This window comes from Meles meles, chromosome X (genome assembly GCF_922984935.1).
Source record: "Meles meles chromosome X, mMelMel3.1 paternal haplotype, whole genome shotgun sequence".
Lineage (NCBI taxonomy): Eukaryota > Metazoa > Chordata > Mammalia > Carnivora > Mustelidae > Meles > Meles meles.
Genome location: NC_060087.1, coordinates 60,658,451 through 60,675,373, shown reverse-complemented (window position 1 = coordinate 60,675,373; position 16,923 = coordinate 60,658,451).

Below are 16,923 nucleotides of genomic sequence, written 5' to 3'. Positions count from 1 at the left end.
CATTACTACCAGCCTTATAGAAATAAAAAGGATTATAAAAGAACACTATGAACAGTTGTACACTAACAAATTAGATAACCCACATGTAACGGACAAATTTCTAGAAACACACAAACTACCAAAACTGACTCAAAAAGAAATAGAAAATCTGAATAGACTTATAACAAGTAAAGCCATTGAATCTGTAATCAAAAACCTCCCAATAAAGAAAAGTCCGGGACCAGATGATCACACTGTGAATTCCACTAAATATCTCAGGAATAATTAACACCAATACTTCTCACACTCTTCAAAAGAGTAAAGAGGACAGAACACTTCCTATTTCATTCTACAAGACCAGCATTAGCCTGATTCCAAAGCCAAACACATCACAAGGAAACTCCAGACTGATGTCTTTTATGTAGGTGCAAAAATCCTCAAGAAAATACTAGCAAACCAACAGCATATTGGAAAGATTATATAGCCTGGCCAAGTGGGATTTATCCCAGGAATGTGATGGTGGTTCTGCATCAAAATCCCAATCATAATAAAACACATTAATAGAACAAAGAAAAAGGCCACATGATCATCTCAAAAAATGCAGAACAAAACCTTTGACAAAACTCAACACCTTTTCATGATAAAAACACTCAACAAATGAGGAAGGAAAGGGAACTTTCAAAACATGATAAGGCGCACACATGAAAAACCTCCACCTAACAACATACTCAGTGGTAAAAGGCTGAATGAAAGCCTTCTCCCTTAGATCAGGAACAAACAACAATGGCCTCTCTTGAGGGTTTTGAAGGGACACTTCTATTCAAAGTTGTACTGAAAGTTGTAGCCAGCGCATTCAGAAAAAAAAAAAAAATCATTGAAATAGGAAAGGGAGAAGTAAAGCTTTTTCTATTTATAGATGACATGATCTTATATACCTAAAATCTTTAAAAACCCACCAAGAAACTGTTAGTGTTAACAAATGAAGTCAGCAAAATGGCAGGGTACAAGGTCATACCAAATTCAGATGTACGTCTATACATTAGCAATGAACAGTTCAAAAATAAAATTAAGAAAACAGCTTTATATATGAAAATGAGCAGTTGGGTGGCTCAGTCAGTTAAGCGTCTACCTTTGGCTCAGTCATGATCCCAGAGTCTGGGATCTCTGCTGTCTCTCTTTCTGTCAAACAAATAAATAAAATCTTTTAAAAAAGAAAATGAGGGGCGCCTGGGTGGCTCAGTGGTTTAAGCCTCTGCCTTCGGCTCAGGTCATGATCCCAGGGTCCTGGGATCGAGTCCCGCATGGGGCTCTCTGCTTGGCAGGGAGCCTGCTTCCTCCTCTCTCTTTCTCTCTGCCTGCCTCTCTGCCTTCTTGTGATCTCTCTCTGTCAAATAAATAAATAAAATCTTTAAAAAAAAATAAAAATAAAAATAAAAAAGAAAATGAGCAGCATTGAAAAGAATAAAATATTTAAGAATACACTGAACCAAAAAGGCACAAGATTTATACACTGAAAATTTCAGAACATTGATTAAAGAAATTAAAGCCCAAATAAATGGAAACATGCTCTGTGTTCATGGACTGAAAGACATAAATACTACCCAATGTGATCTACAAATTCAACACAATCCCTATCAAAACCCCAATGGCCTTTTTTTTTTTGGCATAAATGGAAGAGCTAACTCTAAAATTCATATGTACTTGAAGAGGACCTCAAAGAGCCACATCACTCTTGACAAAGAACCGCAAAGTTGGAGGACTCAACACTTCTGGATTTCTAATCAGACTGGGAAGCTCCAGTAATCAAAACCACATGGTATTGGCATGAATACATATAGACAAGTGAGATAAAACAGAGAGTCCAGTAATAAACCCATTCATCTATGGACAACTGATTTTTGAAAAGAATGCCAACACTATTCAATGAGAGAACAGTCTTTTCAACAAATAGTTCTGGGAGGTGGCTGGGTGGCTCAGTCATTAAGCATCTGCCTTCAGCTGAGGTCATAATCCCAGGGTCCTGGGATGGAGTCCTGTGCCTGGCTGCCTGCTCAGCAGGGAGCCTGCTTCTCCCTAACCCACTCCCCCTGCTTGTGTTCCCTCTCTTGCTGTGTCTCTCTTTGTCAAATAAATAAATAAAATATCTTTTAAAAAACACAAATAGTTCTGGAACAACTGGATAGCCAGGTGCAAAAGAGTAAAGTTGGACTCTTACCTCTCCCCTCTCACTTATACAAAAATTAACTCAAAATGAATCCAAAGAACAAAATATAAGAGCTAAAATTAAAGACATGGGGATAAATCTTCATGACCATAAATTTGGCAATGGATTCTTAGATAGGACACCACAGCATCTGCAACAAAAGATATAATCGATCAACTGGACCTCCCAAAATTTAACACTTTTGTTCATCAAAAGACAGTATCGAGAGAATATATGGACAACTCACAGAAAACACTTGCAAATCATATATCTGATAACAGTTGAGTATCCCGAATATATAAAGAACAATTACAACCCAACAATAAAAAGACAGATCACCCAAATACAAATGAGCAAATGGATATTTCTCCAAAGAAAATATATAAATGGCCAACAAACACATGAAAAGATGCTTAACATCATGATTATTAAGGGGATTCAGATCAAAAGTACAATGAACCATCTTCCCGTCCACCAGGATGGTTATAATCAAAACAATACTCAGTAACAAATGTTGATAAGAATGTGGAGAAATGGTACAGCCACTTTAGAGAACAGTTTCACAGTTCCTCAAAAGGGTCACCATATGACCCAGCAATCCCACTCCTAGGATCCAAGAGAATTAAAAACATATACCCACACAAAATCTTGCCAATTCAAAGGCCCATCAGTGTATAAACAAAATGTGGCACACCTACGCAATTGAATATATTTCAGCAAAAAGAGAGGAATGAAATCCTGACATGTCCTTTGACATGGATGAATCTCAAAAACATTATGCTTAGTGAAAGAAGCAATTGACAAAAGAAGCCATATTTGGAAATGTCCAGAATAGGCAGATCCATAGGGGCAGAAAGTATACAGGTTGTCGCCTACTGCTGGGGTGCAGGGGAGCAGAGCAGAGGGAGGGGTTGAGAGCAATGGCTGAAGGGGTACAATACTTATTTGGGGTGTGATGAAAATGTTCTAAAATTGATCATGGTGACAGTTGCCTTACTCTTTAAATATAGTAAAAACATTTGAATTGTACACCTCAAATGGATACATAAATTACATGGTATATAAATTACATCTCAATAAACCTGTTAAAAATAATTAAAACCAGGCCAGTTTTTGTATAACTACCTTTCATAAATACACTATCCCTGACCCTCATACTTGTATACAGGCAACAAATATTTGTGGATGAAATCTGCTTAGGGTAAATGGCCATCCATGATTGACTTCTCAGTCTTGAGGAGAACAGAGCTGTTCACGGTTGCTTGGATGTAGTTTGGGGACTGCCCAATGCATAATCTCATACAAGATAATGGCCCTCCCTTGCTCCTCTGCACCCCGACTCAGCCCCATGGCTGCCCAGCAATGGCCCATCACAGCCACATGAATTACAGATGAAGCCAGCCACTGTTGTTCCTTGTGTGGCCTTCTCCCAGACTCAAGGACCTTTGTTGTTTCTAGCAACATAATGAGCTGGGAAGGAACACTCTCTTGGGGGCTGTACTGCTATGCTACCAGGACTGGCCACCACTTCAGTTTGGGCTACCAGGCCAATAAGACAGTGCGGGCCCTGGCTAAAGCCACGTAGCTACTTTGGGGCTCAGATCAAGGCATGACAGGAAGGAGATTGAAAAAGCTAAGCTACACTGAAACTCTGGGATTATCAGTGATTTGCAGTTCTCTGTGTTCTCTGGGGACATCCTCAGGGAGCTCTCTGGCTCTAAGCCCGCTGCTGGGGCCTGGAATGTGGCCCATTCTCTCTCCCGCCCCCACCACATAAACATTCATGATCCACTCTAGAAACCCCAGTCCCACTTCAAGATCAGCTCAAATGTCATCTCAAGCAGGAAGTTTTCTCTGGAGCCCTTCCCCTCCTCTGCTGCCAGATGTAAGCTTCCCTCCTCCCTTGATGTCTTTGTCTTTCTTCTCTGAGGGCATTTATCGCATTCTGTCACACCTAATCGTTATTTATGTGTTTGTCTATCCCTCCTTCTACCACAGTCAGGGTCTGGGACAGGTTTATCTCCATACCCACCGCCCCCACCCGCCGGCAGTGCCTGACACCGCAGTAAGCATTTCTTCATTCGGTCAACAAATAGTTACTGACCACCTGGTAGTCAGGGTGCTTGTTGAATCCTCAGGAAGGAGACACTGAGCCTGCTCAGAGTCCTGCCACCACCTCAAATTCCCCTTAGTTTGGGCTTGTCTCCAAGGCACTCCTTTCCCACCTTTCCCACCTGGGGGCACAGCGGACAGCCAGGGGGTCTCTAAAAAGAGAGGAAGTAACTGGCCCTCCCGTGTTCCCCCAGGGAGGTACAAAAGGTACAGCTGATGGGAGGATTTGCTTGCCCCAAAATGACTGTGGGCAGCTCCATCCAGTGCTGTCTCAACCCAAGCCCATTCCGGGTCCTCTTGGCACCCATGAGGAAATCCCAAGATTTCCACCTTTTCCCGCTGACCCCGTGATCCCACCCCTGGTGGTTGTTAAACATCTGCCCGCACATGGTCCCAGGAGACTATATATAGTGAACTACACACCCGGAGGGTTTCTGCTTTCTGGAAAACTCCAGTCCAAGAACATGTAAGGCCAGAGAATCGGCCTGATTCAGGGGTTTGGGAGCACACTTTTTTTGCCCCTTCGCCTGGTCAGAGAGGCCTGCGAAGTTAAGTTAGGGCTAGCAGACTGAGCCAGACGGAAAGCAGGACTATCTGTTGGATGCAAGAGCCCTTACTCACCCCAGCAACACGGAGAGAACTAAGCCTGCATTCTTAGGAGTACTATCTTTGAGTAGTGTGCAGCTGGGCCCAGAGCACCGGATTAGAAGTCAGGACTGGATTTGTACCCCAGCTCAGCTACTTATTAACGGTGGGTAGATAATCTCTCCTTTCCAAGCCTGTGTCTACATCTATAAAATGGGGTAATAACCCACTCAGAACCCTCAAAACCCCACAGCACTCTGGTCATCAGCCAGGACCCTACCAGTCTGTAACGCAGGGCCTGAGGAAAAAAAGATAGATTATACTTCTTCAAGATTTTTAAAAATATTTTATTTATTTGAGAGAGAGAGAGAGAGTACAAGTGGGGGGAGGGTCAGAGAGAGAAGCAGACTCCCCACTGAGCAAGGAGCCCAATGTGGCGCTCGATCCCAGGGCCCTGAGATCATGACCTGAGCCGAAGGCAGCTGCTTAACCGACTGAGCCATTCAGGTGTCCCTTCTCTAGACTTTTTAAAAATTGCTGTTTAGAAAAGGCTGTCACAGAAAGAGTCTTTCAAGCCAGGTTGACAGGAATCTTAGAGATCTTACCCAACTGTCTCATTCTATTGATGGAAAAACTGAGGCCCAGAGAGGAGAAGGTGTGCCTTGGGTCAGCCAAACAGTACAGTGACAGAGGAACGTGCCCATAACAAGCACCACAAAAGCTGGCTTTCTTGAAGAACTGACTTTTCGAGGCTCCGTGGCCTCAAGATCCAAAATCCAAGCCCGCTGCTCCCGAACATCTTCTAATCGAAGAAGGGCCTATCATCACCAATAAACCCATGCTCTTTTGCTCAACTTATGCTGTGAAGAAGGATCAAAGGTGACCCACAAGAGAACTTTTGGGGATAATGGAAACGTTCATTATCTTGATTGTGTGGCTGATGTTATGGGTATATACATATGTCAAAACCCACCAACCTGTACACTTTAAATATGTGTCATTTACTGGAAGTCAAATGTACCTCAATAACATTGTTTAAAAAAAAAAAGAGCAGAAGGACCCAAACGCTGAGCCAGAAGCACTTAGCAAGGCCTGGGTATTGCTAATGTGGACTTGAAGTAGCTTTGTTGTTTAAGATCTGCTTTCCTTTCACCCTGGTCCATGGAGGCATCACAGACAGCTATAAAAACAAAACAAAACAAAAGTCATATCTGGGGTGCCTTTGGCTCAGGTCAGGATCCCAGAGTCCTGGGATTGAGTCCTGCATCGGGCTCCCTGCTCAGCAGGGAGTCCGCTTCTCCCTCTGATCCTCCCCCTTCTCATGCTCTCTCTCAAAAAAATACATAAGATCTTTCAAAAGAAAGTGGTCATATCTGGCCTCCTGAAGCTCTGAGGCTTCTCTCTGCTGCTCAGCCGTTGCAGAACATGAGACCCAGTGGGCAAGGTGTTCAGGCTGTGTCCTGCTCCTGGGCTCACCCCGTGGTACTCTAGGGCAAGACAGGGGTGGGCTAAGGACTCACTTATCCGACTTCTTTCTTCCCAAGGATTCCCGGGGTGGAACACTGCAGCCTGAACTGAATGAAAACTCAGAAAGTTTAGGAGTCAATGAAACTGGTTAATGGAAGTCATGCAAAAGATTTCCATCACCCCCCTGCCTAGCCATCCCACTCCCGCCCCGTCATTCTCCCTCTCCTCCCAGCTCCCAAAGGGAACACATAGGTGGTGCTCTAAGTTGCAGATGCAGCCTTTTCTCTTCCGGATTCACTACATGCTTTTTGAGAATTTATTGTGTGCAAGGTTTGGCCCTCTGGGGAAAAAGATGCCTAAGCCACTTCTCTGCCCTCCACATAAACTCTTAGCCTTGGGCACAAGTACCCCTCGTGCTGGGCAAAGAGAGGTGCACGCCATGACGAATCTCCAAGTACTGTAGCACCGCCAAATGAGGGAGTGCTCTCTCCCACCCAAGGCCTCAAGGAACCTTCACAGGGGACCTACGACTGAGCTGAGCCCTGAAGGATGGGTCATTGTCCTTCAGCAATAAGAAATGGCATTTGGGGAGGTGCTTGGGGGACATAGTCAGTTAAGCGTCCAACTCTTGGTTTCAGCTCCGGTCCTGATCTCAGGGTCGTGAGATTGAGCCCCACATCAGGCTCTGTACTTGGTGCAGTCTGCTTGAGATTCTCTCTTCCTCTCCTTCTGGCCCTCCTGCTCATGTTCTCTCTCTCTCTCTCTCAAATATATAAGCCTTAAAAAAATGACATTTAAGGGCACCTGGGTGGCTCAGTGGGTTAAGCCTCTGCCTTCGGCTCAGGTCATGATCTCAGGGTCCTGGGATCAAGCCCCGCATCGGGCTCTCTGCTCCACAAGCAAGGAGCCTGCTTCTCCATCTCTCTCTGCCTGCCTCTCTGCCTGCTGATCTCTCTCCATCAAATAAATAAATAAAATCTTTAAAAAAAATGACATTTAGATGGTGCTTTACATTTCACAAAGGGTTTTTCATATCATTGTGTCTCATCAAGACCAATTTAAAAGGTAGTTGGGCTGTTTTGTTAGCCCCATTTTATTTTTTTAAAAGATTTTAATTATTCATTTGAGAGAGAGACAGAGAGAGCACAAGCAGGGGGAGAGACAGAAGGAGAGGGAGAAGCAGACTCCCTATTGAGCTGGGAGCCCAACGTGGGGCTCCATCCCAGGACCCCGAAATCATGACTGGAACTGAAGGCAGATGCCCAAACATCTGAGCCATGCAGGCGCCCCTTGTTAGTCCCATTTTAGAGAGAAGTAAACCAAAGCTCACAGAGGATGAGCCTGAAAGGTCTAACATTCAACTCAGGGCTTTGGATTTTTTTATTCTAATGCCTCTCACCATCCCATGAAGCTGTTTTTAATAGGAAGAGGCAGTAGGAGCAGGGAGGCCAAAAAGTCAGGAACCATTAGGCCATGGTGGGTACTTTGGTCAGCAGGAAAATGAGAATTGCAAAAGGAAGTGGTAGATCAGAAGACCGTACAGGCCGCTTGGAACCCATCTGTTGGTGGCTTTAAATGCGAAGATAAAGGTCTATATATTTATCAACTGTGTTTTATAAGAATAAGGATAGGCGCTATCAAGACTTACTGTGGTGATCATTTTGCACTATATACAAATGTCAAATCATTTTTGGGTACACCTCAAACTAATATAATGTTACACGTCCATTATACCTCAATAAATAAATTTAAAAAAAAAAAGAATGGGTTTAGAATTAGTGACTGGAAGGGAGGTGGGAATAAAACCAGTGATGAATGTAAGGAACTGCCTTTACTCGTCTTTAGACCCCCAACAAAACAAACACTATTAGGGTGACGCCGGTCCACCTCCTTCATCCAAGAGTAGATTTCTAGAGAAGGCACATGGAGACACCCAGGTTAAATAACAAAAGCCAGTTTCCTTCTGAGCAGCTTGCTCTTCGGCTCCCATGGAGGGGGCAGTGGGGTCAGGGAGCAGAAGGCAATGAAAGATAAAGGGAGGGCCAGGAAGGGAAGTCGGGCTCCAGGCCACATCCTGACAGCCAGCCGGGCCCAGCCTGAGGCTCTCCAGAGATGCTCTGGCCAGTTTCCCACTAGGACAAATTCAACTTTAATCAGTCTGTTTTCCCCTCCAGCTCATTGTTGTTGCAGGCAAAAGAGAAAGCCCTTGTGTGGAGACATTTTGCTAGTCATCTAATCGGCTGACAGCAGCGGCACGCAGGGGCAGGCAGCCCCTCCCAACCCCCACTCCCTCCCCCGCACTCCCCCCCATTCCGTCCCTCAGCCTCCCCTGCCCCATGCTGGCATGTGGAGAGTGCACATGAGCAGGGAACCTGGGGCAAGTTACCTCAGCTTCTCTGAGCCTCAGTATCCTCAAGTGTCCCATGAGGCTGAATGGACTGGTAGGGGAATGTAGTGAGCTCAGTGAGACAGAGGCCAGTGGCGTGCCTGGCTCCTGGTAGGGACTCGGTCAATACCAGCTGTCTTGGTTCCCTCCCGCTGCACCAAGGATGGCCACCAGATAATGCCCACCACACAGCGGAGCCAGGAGGCCCCTCACAAGCAGAAGCAGATAGGTCTAGTATGCACTTGTCTGGGCCCAAAAATATCAGTGCGTCCCGTGTGATGTTACAGGAGGCAACAGGCTAGGATGGTGGGAAGGAAAAGGAGAAAAGACTGGAAAAATCCTTTCTGGAGGGTCCCGCCTCGGGTTGGGAGGGAAACTATTTATATTGGGTTTTTTTTTAAAGATTTTATTTATTTGGGAGAGAGAGATAGTGAGAGAGAGAGATAGAGAGAGAGCATAAGCAGGGGCAGAGGGAGAACCAGGCTCCCAGGGATCCTGACGTGGAGCTGGATCCTAGGACTCTGGGATCAGACCTGAGCCAAAGGCAGACGCTTAACTGCCTGAGCCACCCAGGTGCCCCGGGAAGGTAAACTATTGAGCAGAAGAGATTCTGTCAAAGCAGAGAAATCTGAGGTGTGGCCACTACCATTTCTGCATTGACTTTTTCTTTTTTAAGATTTTATTTATTTATTTGACACAGAGAGAGAGATCACAAGTAGGCAGAGGCAGGCAGGGAGAGAGGGGGAAGCAGGCTTCCCGCTGAGTGGAGAGCCCAATGCAGGGCTCGATCCCAGGACCCTGAGATCATGACCCAAGCGGAAGGCAGAGGCTTTAACTCACTGAGCCACCCAGGTGCCCCTGCGTTGACTTTCAACAAGGAAATCATTAGAGGAAGCTAATGAGGAAATAGGGATGCCTGGGTGGCTCAGTCAGTTAAGCTTCTGCCTTCAGCTCAGGTCATGATCCCAGGGTTCTGGGATCGAGCTCCGAATCAGGCTCCCTGCTCAGTGGAGAGCCTGCTTCTCCCTTTCCCTCTGCCTGCTGCTTCCCCTGCTTGTGTTCTTTCTCTCTGACAAATAAATAAATAAAATCTTAAAAAAAAAGAAAACATAGTGTTCATCAATCGATGAATGGATAAAGAAGATGTGAGATATATATACACACACTGAAATATTACTCAGCCATTAAAAAAATGAAATCTTGCCATTCATGACAACATGGAATGATCTAGAGGGTATAATAAGTGAAATAAGTCAGTCAGAGAAAGACAAATACATTACGATTTCACTTCCATGTGGAATCTAAAAAACAAACAATAGCAAAAAAAAAAAAAAAAAAAAAAAACACCCCAGAGAGAAACGGCCTTATAAATACAGAGAACAAAGTCGTGGTTGCCAAAGGGGGACTTGGGGGTGGAGAATGGACGAAATGGGTGAAGGGGATTATGAGGCACCAACTTTCAGTTTATGAAATAAGTAAGTCACAGGGATGAAAAGTGAGGCATAGGGAATATAGTCAACAGTATTGTAATGTTCTTATCATGGTGAGCATTTTATAATGTATATCATTGTCAAGTCACTATATTGTACATCTGAAGCCAAGTTAACAGGGATCAACTATACTTCAATTAAAAATAAATACACAGGGGCACCTTGGAGGCTCAGTCAATGAAGCATCTGCCTTCATTGATCTCAGGGTTCTGGAATCGAGCCCCACATCGGGCTCCCTGCTTGGCAGGGAACTTGCCTCTGTTTCTCCCTCTGCCACTCTCCCTGCTTGTGCTCTCTGGCTCTCCGTCAAATAAATTGAATCTTAAAAAAAATAAATACACAAAACATAGTTGATGGCCCAGTTAGCTGTGCTCACAGAGGAGACAAAGAGCCAATCTATCAGATCGAATAGATTAGAAAATCTATTCTAGCCTTTCCTTGCTCTCACCAGAGAGAGCATCAGAGGTCCAGAAATTAGAAGGCCCCAAGAACTAACTGTTGATAATTCCTGTCACACAACCCTCCTGACAACTATCTGCTCTTAGGTCAACTCTAAGGCAGTGTGTCGTATTTTCCAGTCACCTGCAGACCATTGTCCCAATTTTTTTGTATGGCTGGGACCTCCTTTTTTTTTCTTTTTAAAGATTTTATTTATCCATTTGTCAGAGAGAGTGCACACAAGCAGGGGGAGCGACAGGCAGAGGGAGAGGGAGAAGCAGGCTCCCTGCCAAGCAGGGAGCCCGACATGGGGCTCCATCCCAGGACCCTGGGATCATGACCTGAGCCGAAAGCAGACGCTTCACTGACTGAGCCACCCAGCCATCCCTAGGACCTCCTTTTTTTCCCCCACCATCCTGATTTTTATCATATCCATGTACCACCTGAACTATTATTTAATGAAACTTTCCCTTTAAATTTCTCACTCTTCCACTTAGAGAAGCTTTTGTATCACTCAGGTAAATGGGAAATCACTACCATATGGCCTAACTTAAAGAACACCATAAAAACAAATGCTCTGCTATTAAGATAGAAACATTTGCTGGTATCCGCACTCTCCCAGGTGAACATGAGCCCACTGTGGGAAGCCAGCTCTAGAGAACCAGATCCCTGCATTGAGACAGACCCGCCGGCCGACCTCCTGCCCAGACAGGATACCAGGCTAGAGCAGGAGGGCTTCCATGAGCAGCTGGTTTGGGGTATGGTCTCTTCGGGTCCTGCCTTGAAATCTACTCCTAGATTATGGAACGTTAGATGGCACCCACCCCCTGGGGACAGTCAAGGAGCTGGGCCAGAAAGCGGGCAGGTGACTGAGCACCCACGATGCCCTTGGCTTTTGGTGGTTCACATGGCTTTCACTATTGGATCCAAAGCCCGCACTTAGGAAAATTGTCTATGTAATACACTGCTAATTTGGGGGGGGGTTACAATAATTTCCTCCCTGCTCTCCTGCATTTTATAAATTTCCTGTTGAGAATGCTAGATGTCTCAGGAGCCCAAAGATAAAGCTGTGGATCTGGACCCGGGTGGGTTAACAAACAGTACACCCCAGGCCACCTGGGGGGAGTAGGGACACTGGGGTCAGTGAGAGGACTCGAAGAGGAAGGCGACACTGAAGAAATGCATCCCTTCTCCACCTGGAAACCCTCCTACTATAACTGGCCTGCTAAGAACTGGAGAGGGCTTCTTTATGTCCTTACTTGGGTTTTCTTTTTTTTTTTTTTTTTAAAGATTTTATTTTATTTATTTGACAGAGAGAGAGATCACAAGTAGGCAGAGAGGCAGGCAGAGAGAGAGGAGGAAGCAGGCTCCCTGCAGAGCAGAGAGCCCGACGCGGGGCTCGATCCCAGGACCCTGAGATCATGACCTGAGCCGAAGGCAGCGGCTTAATCCACTGAGCCACCCAGGCGCCCCCTTACTTGGGTTTTCCATGAGAGTCACCAGCTCCTTACACTCTCTCAAAGAACAAGTAACAGCAGAAATCCCTGGGTGACCTTTTTTTTTTTTAAAGATTTTACTTATTTATTTGATAGAGAGAGAGATCACAAGTAGGCAGAGAGGCAGGCAGAGAGAGAGGAGGAAGCAGGCTCCCTGCGGAGCAGACAGCCCGATGCGGGACTCGATCCCAGGACCCTGAGATCATGACCTGAGCCGAAGGCAGCGGCTTAATCCACTGAGCCACCCAGGCGCCCCCCTGGGTGACCTTTTTATTGCCAAATTCAGGCATTTTGATAGTTATCCTCTCATAGGTCCATTTTCTATTCCTCTTCCTATAAAAATGGAGAGCAGGCAGGTTTCTTCTTTTTTAAGGTTTTTATTTACTTATTTGACAGAGACAGAGAGAGGAGAGCACAAGCAGAGGGAGGGGCAGGGGCAGAAGGAGAAGCAGGCTTCCCGCTGAACAGGGAGCCTGATTTGGGGCTGGATCCCAGGACCCTCGGATCATGACCTGAGCTGAAGGCAGACACAATAGACTGAGCCATCCAGGTGCCCCGAGAGCAGGCAGGTTTCTAACACAGGAGTGCTTGATACACAAATAAAAACAGGCTTTTTGCATGGAGGGAAGGGCAGATTTACCTCGTCTTTTTTTTTTTTAAACCAGAAAACGAGTTCAAAGAAATCTGCCACCTCCTACCATTCTCCCTTCTTCTGTGTTCCCTGAGTTTTTTTCTCCCCCAGATGCCTGGCTGCCTATCAAAGTAGGTTGGGACTATACAGGTCAAAGATGATAGAAAACAGAGAATCAAAGAAATCCTAGGGCTGAGGGAAAGCCAGGCCTACAAGCATGGCCAGAGAGTAGAGAAAAGCTAGAGGACTGGCTGGCTGTGGGGTTGCAGGCTCCAAACAGTGCAGAGTCTGGAGGTAACTGGGTAACTGGAGGTAAAGACTTCTTTAAATCAAGGGAATCCCAGACCTACAGAACAATGGGCATTTCCAACTTCCAAGACTACCTGGAAAACAAGGCTAAATGCACAGCTTCACACGCAGGCCCAACCTCACCTGGCCCATGAAAAGATGCCCAACATCGTTAGTCATTGGGGAAATGCAATTCAAAACCATAATGAGGCGCCACTTTGCACCCATCGGGGTGATTATTATTTTTCTGAAAGGCAAAAATAACATGTCTTGGCAGAGATGTGGAGAAACTGGAGCCCTCGTGCACTGCTGGTGGGGGGGGCCACTGTGGAAAATGGTAGCCAAGAGGTGGAAGCAACCTAAACGTCCACTGATGGGTAGAGGATTGGTGGTCCACCCATTCGATGGAATATTATTCAGCCTTTAAAAGGGAAGGAATTCTGACACATGCTATGACATGATGAACCTTGAGGGCATCATGCCAAATGAAATAAGTCAGACACAAAAGGACAAATATCGGGGCACCTGGGTGGCTCACTCGGTTAAGCATCTGCCTTCTGTTCAGGTCATGATCCCGGATCCCTGAGCGAGGAGCCTGCTTCTCCCTTTCCCTTTGCCTGCTGCTCGCCCTGCTTGTGTGTGCCCTCAAATAAATAACTAATAAATAACTATTTTTTTAAAAAAGGACAAATATTGAATGATTCCACTTGTATGAGATACATTGAGTAGTCAAATACAGAGTCAGAAGTAGAAAAGTGTTTTGTAAGTGGCTGGGGACGGGGAGGGGGTGGTCTGTTTAATGCTTGGAGTTTCTGTTCTGGAAGGTGAAAATGTTCCAGAGATGGAGGAACAGCGATGTGAATATACTCAACACCACTGAACTGTAAGCTTAAAAAGAGCTAAGATTGTAAATTCGATGTTATGAATGTTTTATCACACACACACAAAAGGGACCTGCCCTGTACTAAAGGGAAATGAAGAGAAAGGACATGGAATGATCCCAGCGCCCTAAGACTCTTGCTCCTGCTCATAACCCAGAGAGACGTCTGGGGGGGGAGGACATACCACTCCAGGTGCTCACTGGAAAGAAAGGGCTCCCCCAGGTGCTGCACTCCGCAGAAGGAGGTCAGGAAAGGAGAAACAAGGACACAGAAAGCCAGGAGGAGTGTGGGGTGGGGGGCAAAGAGGGGAAGGGCTGCAAGGAGATTCTGTGGGTGCCGCTTGCAGACAAGTATTTGCCCTCCCCAGTGAGAAACTCTGGGGCTTCCAGCAGCCCCCCCCAACCAATCCAAACAAATCCCAATAGGGAGAGAAGCCACCCATTCCCCTCAGTTCTTCCATGAGTTGCTATCAAGTGCAGGTTCCGTGCTAAAGGCTGGTGGCATCAAGATGGAATCAGAGAAAAAAAAACGTGCTTTCATGGAACTCACAGATGTGTAAGGAAAACACCCCAAATACACCACTACCTATAATCCAAGAGAGGCAGCACCAGAGGCCCTAGAACAATGTGAGTAAGCGCTGTGGAAACAGAAAGGAGGGAGAAATGCTGTCCAGATGGAACAGGCTAAGGGGATCTTGTGGAAGAGGTGGCCTTTAAACTGGGCACCTGGGTGGGGACCTGGGTGGCTCAGTCAGTTAGGCAGCTGCCCTTGGATCAGGTCATGATCTCAGGGTCCTGGGATCCAGTTCTGCCTCGGGCTCCTCCCTCAGCCTGCTTCTCCCTCTAACCCTCCCCTCACTCGCACTCTCTCTCTCTCTCTCACTCTCTTTTGAATAAATAAATAAATAAATAAAATCTTAAAAAGCACTACTAATAAAAAACTGGGCATTGAGAGATGGGCAGATCGGAATCTGTAATTCTTGTCTTGCTTGGTTTTCTTGAGAAAGAAGCCACTCTTATGCTCCGAATTTACAACTCCCCAGACTGAATTTCCTCCCCCTATTTCTAATGGCAGAGCTTCACGTTAGCTTTACATCTAAAATCTCAGCGAAAGCAAATTCATTGACATAGCCTTTCAGCGCAGGTAAGACTTGGACACATGGCGCAAAGACACCAATTCCTGTATCAAGTACTGGTCGTCCACATTATGTTTAGATGCACAGAGTTGGGCACGTTTGTCAACTTGCAAATGAACTTGACACTATACCAGCGTCTCCCAGCCGTCAATACACAAATCGAAACCAAAAACGATGTATCCACTACCTACAGATTTTGCCAACACAATGCCAGGTGTACAGGTATTTAGGGAATATATATATACATACACACATACATATATATGTGTGTGTGTATATATATATAGAGAGAGAGAGAGTTGGAGGCAAATATATGTGGCATTGGAATGTTGAACACTGTCAAAATTAACTGTGTAACTCTTTGAACACCAAGCTCAGGAGTGTGGACTCAACTTGAATACCACCATCAAAACAAGCCTTAACCCCTCCCCAACCCCGCACCACTCCCCCCCCCCCCCGCAGCCCGCAGACTGCACAGGCTCAGGTGGCCGCACTCCACCCCCTTGCTGTCAGGACACACCAGAACTCAGTAAGCGTGGCTAATGGCCACCCGCAGAACTGGCTGCCTGGCTCAGTGTAGGAATGAGAACGAGAGCCATGCCAATCAGGTTGCAGGGATGGGAAGCCCTTGGAACCCTCAGGAAAGACCCAGCATGTCCCAGGTGAGAGAAGAGCTATGGCACAGAGAGATGCTCAGCCAGTCCTTTAGGAAGACCTCTCCCCATAGCAGCCACCCCGCTGTGTCAGGCTCCGGCTGGAACTGGGGCAAAAAGTCCAGCTCTCCTCCAGGTTTCAAACCCCTCCCCTAAATCTCCACCCTCAGGCTCATTACCTCCTGTGCTTTCTTTCTTTCTTTCTTTCTTTTTTCCCAGTCCCACTGCATAAGCAGGCAAAATACCATGGCAACCTGCCCTGACCAGGGAGAGGAGACTGCCGAGTACCATTGACCAGGTTGAGTCCGGCCGGGCCATGGGACCAGCCACTGCTGCTGCAGCGACCTAGCCTCACTGTTTTGCCTGCCCCGCTGGCTTCCTCTTCCTCTAAAAGTTCTCCTTTGCCTCTTGTCTCAGCCAGCTGGGCTGGCAGGCACCTGGCCCATGCCCCTGGTTGGACAAACTAGTGGCTGCCCCTACTGGCCACGGAACTCCAGGTGGAAAAAAGTACTCTGATGGATGGAGCAGAGGTCTGGAGAAATCCACAAAATGGATAACCCAGAACCAGGGCTTGGAAGGCGAAAGTGCGTGCTGGGGCGGGGTGGGGGGGTGGGCATGCTCGGCCCCTTCTGACTGGTCTGAGCTTCCCAGCCCTCTGGGGCCTCCTGCTGCCTGCCTGCAGGCAGTGGTGTGGTCAACAAAGGCCAGAGGTCACACAGCAGGCCTTGGGAAAGTGGGCTGCCCCCCCACTCCCCAGGGCTGCCATGTAGTATCCTGGGGAAAAGAACCAGCCCCCTACCCACCCCCACCATTCCCTGTGCGAGTGTTGGTGTGTGAAGGGGGAGGGAGGATTTTGAGTTTCAGTTAGCCTGTGTGTTGGAGATGGGGGATCTTGGCCCTCCTGCTGCAAAGCAGAGTGACTCCCGCTTTACTGATTCTGCTGCGGCAGCAGAGGGGGGAGACAGGAAGCCAAATCAGAAGGAGAGCTGGGGATCTGCTAGAGTGTGGCCGCGATTGCCTAGGCCAAGTGCGAGAAGCAGTCACCTCTGGGGTGGGGTGGGGAAGCTCAGTCACTGCCTACTGTAGTGGCCTGGAGTTTTTCATCCCCATCTGGGAGCCAGGCAGGTCTGGGACAAAGCAACTCACTCCTCAGCTCCAACACCTTGGGCCAGGAAGGCT